This window comes from Syngnathus floridae, chromosome 10, assembly GCF_059516105.1.
Source record: "Syngnathus floridae isolate MCC-2025c chromosome 10, RoL_Sflo_1.0, whole genome shotgun sequence".
Lineage (NCBI taxonomy): Eukaryota > Metazoa > Chordata > Actinopteri > Syngnathiformes > Syngnathidae > Syngnathus > Syngnathus floridae.
The window spans coordinates 13,209,792-13,215,680 of record NC_142422.1 but is presented as its reverse complement, the minus strand read 5'-3'; positions in this window follow the sequence as shown (position 1 = coordinate 13,215,680).

The following is a 5,889-nucleotide window of genomic DNA, read 5'->3' as shown; positions in this document are numbered from 1 at the left end:
GCCGTGTTTTAATTGTGCGTCTGTAATCGAGGTGCTGATCGTGTCACAGCTGTAATTGAGACTCCGATTGTGTCACCGTGTTCTCACAAACGCCGTGGGAACGCTGTGACGTGATTGGTGCCTGTGAGTTAATCATTTCACGCTGACTGGAACAAAAGGGATAATATGTCAAGGCAATTTGTTCCAGCCTCAACTTTTATTAACTTTACCATTTTTGACTCTTGCACCCCAACCCCCAAAAAAAGAAAAGCCAAAGAATTGTGCCACTTTTGGTTTGTGACTTTTGAGAGTGTAGTTTGAGTGGCGCGTCTTGCACCAAACGGCAGCAATTCAACACCGCTGTTTGTGAACTTGCCTGCCAATCCAAACTGAGCATGATTCAAATTCAAGAGGTGCAAGTGCAGGTAAACAAACAGGTTAGACCAGACCTGGGCAAATTACGGCCCGCGGGCCACATCCGGCCCTTTGTGCGTCCCTGTCCGGCCCGCATGAGGCCAATCGTAAATGATATTGGATTAGTACTTAATTTAAAAAAATAAATAAGTGTCGTGCATGCAATACAACTGTTTTGCTTTAATTTTGAAAGGCGTGAAGGTGAACAGTGCGAAGTAATGCTGCCTGAGAAATGTGTGCTGACCCTCAGAAAAGAAAAGTTGACAAGGAGCGCCGTGTTTTCAACAAGACATGGACTGCCAAGTATTTCTTTACAGAAATGAAAGGTAAAGCCGTGTGCCTGATTTGTGGTACACAGGTCGCTGTGTATAAAGAATATAATTTGAGTTGCCACTACACGACCAAGCATGAGAAAAAATACATCTGTCTGATAAACAGGGCGCATCAGAGGCTGATGCATTGCTAGCGAACCTGCAAGCCCAACAAGGACTTTTTATCAAACTTCACACTCAGAGATGCAGCGGCTTTGTCATTTGAGGAAAAGTTAAAGAAGTTAAGAATAAATTGTACTGATTAATGAATGTTTTATTATTTGACCTATACACCACAATTTCACATAGCTTAATAGAAATATAAACAGAATAATTGTATTCTTCTAATTACCAGTACCAACTATTTAAAAGAAATAATGTAGTGCATTTTACAATGGAAGAAAATTGAGCAGGTTTAAGTTATCATAGGTGTGAACCTCTTACACAACTCAGGTTTTTCATGTGGCCCCTTGTAAAAATTAATTACCCACCCCTGGGTTAGACAGTGAGGCTTCAGCCTCCATCTAAAGTAGTACATGGATATTTAACCAGGACCAAACGTGCGTGTGCGCTCGTGCTCACGCTCATTGTCTTAAGGCAATCATTTTCCATTCACACAAGACTCTTGTGTAAAGGAGGAATTGTAGGTTTTAATGAAGTCTCGGGCTTCGCAGTAACAGTCTCCATCTTTTCTAGAATATTTATAGGCATTGGCAGTGCAGCTGAATAATTTGTTTCCTTTTTTTCGTAGCTACTCTTCAACACTTGCTATACTTAGTTTTTTTAAAGCCCTGGCGGGTTCTTTGGCTCCATCCTCAAACTTCAATTTCAATCATGCAGGTGAAGAGATGAAGATGTTGGGAATCCATGTGCTTGGAGTTTGTTTTAAAAGTTGAGACTGCAGCCAGTCTCGCATTGAGTCATATCAAAGTCAAAGTCAAAGTCAGCTTTATTGTCAATTTCCCCACATGCCAAAGACACACAAAGAAACCGAAATTTCGTTCCCCCCTATCCCACGGTGACAAGACATGGCCCACAACAGACAAACAAGTAAACAAGTATAACAACAGCGTGCTGAATAAATAATGAATAAATAACACAATAAATAAATAAGAGGAGCCAAAAAAGGAGCAAGTGCGCGTACAGCAGACATTCCAGAAAATAGCGCAACAGTGCCGCACGCTACGCAGAAGGGGGTAGCGAGTTCAGGGTCCTAACAGCCTCGGCTCGTGACTCAAATGAAAAACCAAGAAGAGCTGAAATAATGGAATTCATACCCAAGGCAAACTTCCAACCTTACCCAAGGCAAACTTCCAACCAAATTTAAAAGACAAATTTCATTCTGGAGAAGTTGCGCCTAAGGGAAGGTGCTGATGGAATCCTCCTGGAGCTTGAAACTCCAAAGTAACTGTACTCGAGGCAGCGAGACTGATGGAATACTCTTGACGGCTGCACCTGAGGGGTGAGGGAAACTAACTGGTAGTCCCTGAGACTGGATAGATTTCACCTGAGGACAGGCGGTCTGAGATTGCTTCCAAAATTGAAAGAATCCATAGAAAGTCGGGCTGCAGTTGAGCTGCGTAAACTAGTCTTGAGAGATTGTGCCTGTCTGATAGAATCTCCATGTGATTTTGACTGATGGAATAAGTTTAGGGACTAGATATGTTGAATAATGACATCCCTCATGCTGGGAGACTAATGGAATCTTGCCCAAGACTGCAGCAAGGGACAGGCCAACTTGTGGAATTTGCAAGTGTAGACCAAGGAGAATACTGAATGAGAGATGGAACCTGTCGAGTTTGGGAGACAGAACTGAGAGAATCCCTCTCAGGAAATGGCACCTGACCTGAGTGGAATCAGACTAAATCACAGAGAGAGTGCAGAAAGGGGAGTCTAGTTCTCCTTCCTGTGGTGGCCTTTTGTTGAAATCCTCCTCTGAGGTCTTGTGTTGTTGTAAACCCTTTGCATCGATTGTGTATTTGAAAACTTTTGGCTGGTGTCTGCACAAAACGCAAACTATTGCCTCTTTTAAGATACACAGTCAAACGTTTACTTTAGTGATCAGCAAAAATTCTTGAAAAGGTGCTGACGCCACCCTTTTTTGTGTCACTCTTTCCAAGTTGCTGATGTGATTTTCGTTTTCCCCCATCAGGACAATATTGACTGTCCCTTGTGACTTTACCGACACTTAATAAGTTTACAGTGGTTTTATTCAATCTCCCGCTGCCGTTTATCAACCAGCCCGACACTTACCAAATTGGCAATGGAGCAATCGCAGCGAGCTTCCACTGTGCCGCATAAACTATTATATTCACAGAGTGACGAGTCAATCAAAGTGTGCCCTTGGATGCCCTGCCGACCAACCGGAGGATGAGCAACTCCCACCAGACTTGCGAACCAGACGCCAAATGGGTATTGAAGGGATGGCTTGCGGCCAGATGGGCCACAGCCACTCTCAACCTTGAAGGAAAAACATTACTGTGATGAAGCTCCAGGAGCTTCACATGTTTTGCCCCTCCTTCCTCTTTCTCAACACTATCAGTAATGGCATGTGTGAATTCAGAACCGACAAGGTTCCCGGGCAATGTCTTGACTGAGGTTGTAAAGGGACGATATCTGCTCAATCTTTTGTATTTGATCTCATTAGGTTGCACAGTTTTGGCTGAGAGGCTAATACATGAATGGGTCGGGCCGCATGAGGACAGACATTTTATTTTGCATGTGTATTCAGAAAAAACAAGAGTCAGCAGAGAGTGCGCCAGCGAGCACATTAATACTCAAAGGGTTTACGCACACAAGGAGACTTCATTAAAACCTACTGTGCTTTTATAGAGGAGTCTTGTCAGAATTTCAAATTATTCCCTTGAGGTAGTCTGACTGGGTGTGAGAGAGAAATAGTTAGTGCTGAAATATCCATGCACAATGGATGTGCCAATGGATGCTGAGCTTTGTTGTTTAAAAACTCCCCATAGAAATGTTACACACCAGTGAAGGTCAGAAATATTGTAAAAGTGCTTCTGATTTGCTGCCCTATTATAGGACTCTTAAATATACAGTATCTCACAAAAGTGAGTACACCCCTTTCATTTCTGCAATGCTTTAATTATATTTTGCTATGGGGCAACACTGAAGAAATGACACTTTGAGACAATGTTAAGAAGTCACTGTAGAGCTAATAGCAAATTAAATGTATTGTTACTTCAAAGTAACTCAAAATACAACAATGAATGTGTAAAATGCTGGCAACATAAGTGAGTACGCCCCAACTGAAAATGTCAAAATTGGATCCATATCCTGAAGACAAGTAGACTAAGGATATGGGTTACTGGAACCATGTCCTGTGGTCTGATGAGACCAAGATAAACATTTGGTTCAGATGGTGTCCAGCATGTGTGGCGGCAACCAGGTGAAGAGTACAAAGACAAGTGTCTCTTGCCTACAGTCAAGCATGGTGGTGGGAGCGTCATGCTCTGGGGCTGTATGAATGCTACTGGCACTGGGGAGCTACAGTTCATTGAGGCAACAATGAATGCCAACATGTACTGTGGAATACTGAAGCAGAGCATGATCCCCTCCCTTCGTAAACTGGGCCGCGGAGCAGTATTCCAACACGATAACGACCCCAAACACACCTCCGAGACGACCACTGCCAAGGTGTTGGACTGGCCAAGCATGTCCCCAGACCTAAATCCTATTGAACATCTGTGGGGCATCCTCAAACGGAAGGTGGAGGAGCTTAAGGTCTCCAACATCCACCAGCTCCGTGATGTTATCATGGAAGAGGATTCCAGCGGCGATCTGTGAAGCTCTGGTGAACTCCATGCCTAAAAGGGTTACGGCGGTGCTGGAAAATAATGGTGGTCATACAAAATATTGACATTTGGGTCCAATTTTGACATTTTCAGTTGGGGTGTACTCACTTTTGTCGCCAGCATTTTACACATTCATTGTATTTTGAGTTACTTTGAAGTAACAATACATTTACTTTGCTGTCCAAGCTCTACAGTGAGTACTTAACATGGTCTCAAAGTGTCATTTCTTCAGTGTTGTTCCATGACAAGATATAATTAAATATTGCAGAAATGAGAGGGGGTGTACTCACTTGTGAGATACTGTATATTTAAAACAAATCAAAGGTCTACTTTGGATTCAGCAGCGTTTATTTTTCTTGTCGAAGAATGAGGGCAACTTAAAATTTAAAGTTCAGACACCCCATTTCAATTTCACCCAAGATGACTCACTCAACCAACACCAACACCCCCCCCCCCCCCCCCCCCAAAAAAAAGGTTAGTATACAAAAGTATTTCAGGTCGTCGGGTGAAGCGATCTCTATAGTGATCAAATAAAAGTATCCCCCCTTCCCATTCAGCTCTAGAAGCAAGTTTTATTGTGACGTGAAATCTTTTAGTCATGTCTAACAAGTGTAGACCCACAAAAATGTCTCAAGTAATAAAATCAAGTAATTTTGTGATTAATTTCTTTTTCTGAACCGTTAATATTAATTTGTGCAATTGCAATGCCTTGGATTTAGTGAGGTTAGTATATATTCATAGCCTTTACTGAAGTGTGCAGTGATACTGTAATATTCCTGGCAGGATTTTTAAATCGTGAAACTTCAAAATGTTCAGGAAGTGAAATACTATAGGTTGGCAGCTCTGAAAAACAAATATAGAATGAATAATATATTGAAATACAGATCTGAAATGAGTACCTTAATTTTGAAATACAGGCTTCATGACACATCTAATTTGTGCATTATGCAATTCAGGAGTTGAATGAGTACTACTAAGGATTAATGGGAGTGTCGTAATTGCACTTGAGTACATAGTTTTTTACGTAAAAAATATCTTCCACCATTGTGGAAGAGGATTCGGGCTCAGAATTCTGACTTTAAAGTGGGAATTCTCACATTAAAGTCAGATGTCTGTAAGAAAAAAAGTCAGAATCCTGTAAAAAAAGAAAAAAAAGTCAGAATCCTGTCAAGTGGGAACTTTGACTTTAAAGTGGGAATTCTCACTTCAAAGTCAGAATTTTGAGAATAAAGGTCAGAATCGTCCCCCCCCCCCCCCCCCCCCCTCCTTAGCCCTAATCCTCTTCCGTAGTGGACGTACTAGTCAAGTCAAGTCAAGTTTATTTGTATAGCCCTAAATCACAGTCTCAAAGGGCTTCACATAGCCAAAAATTG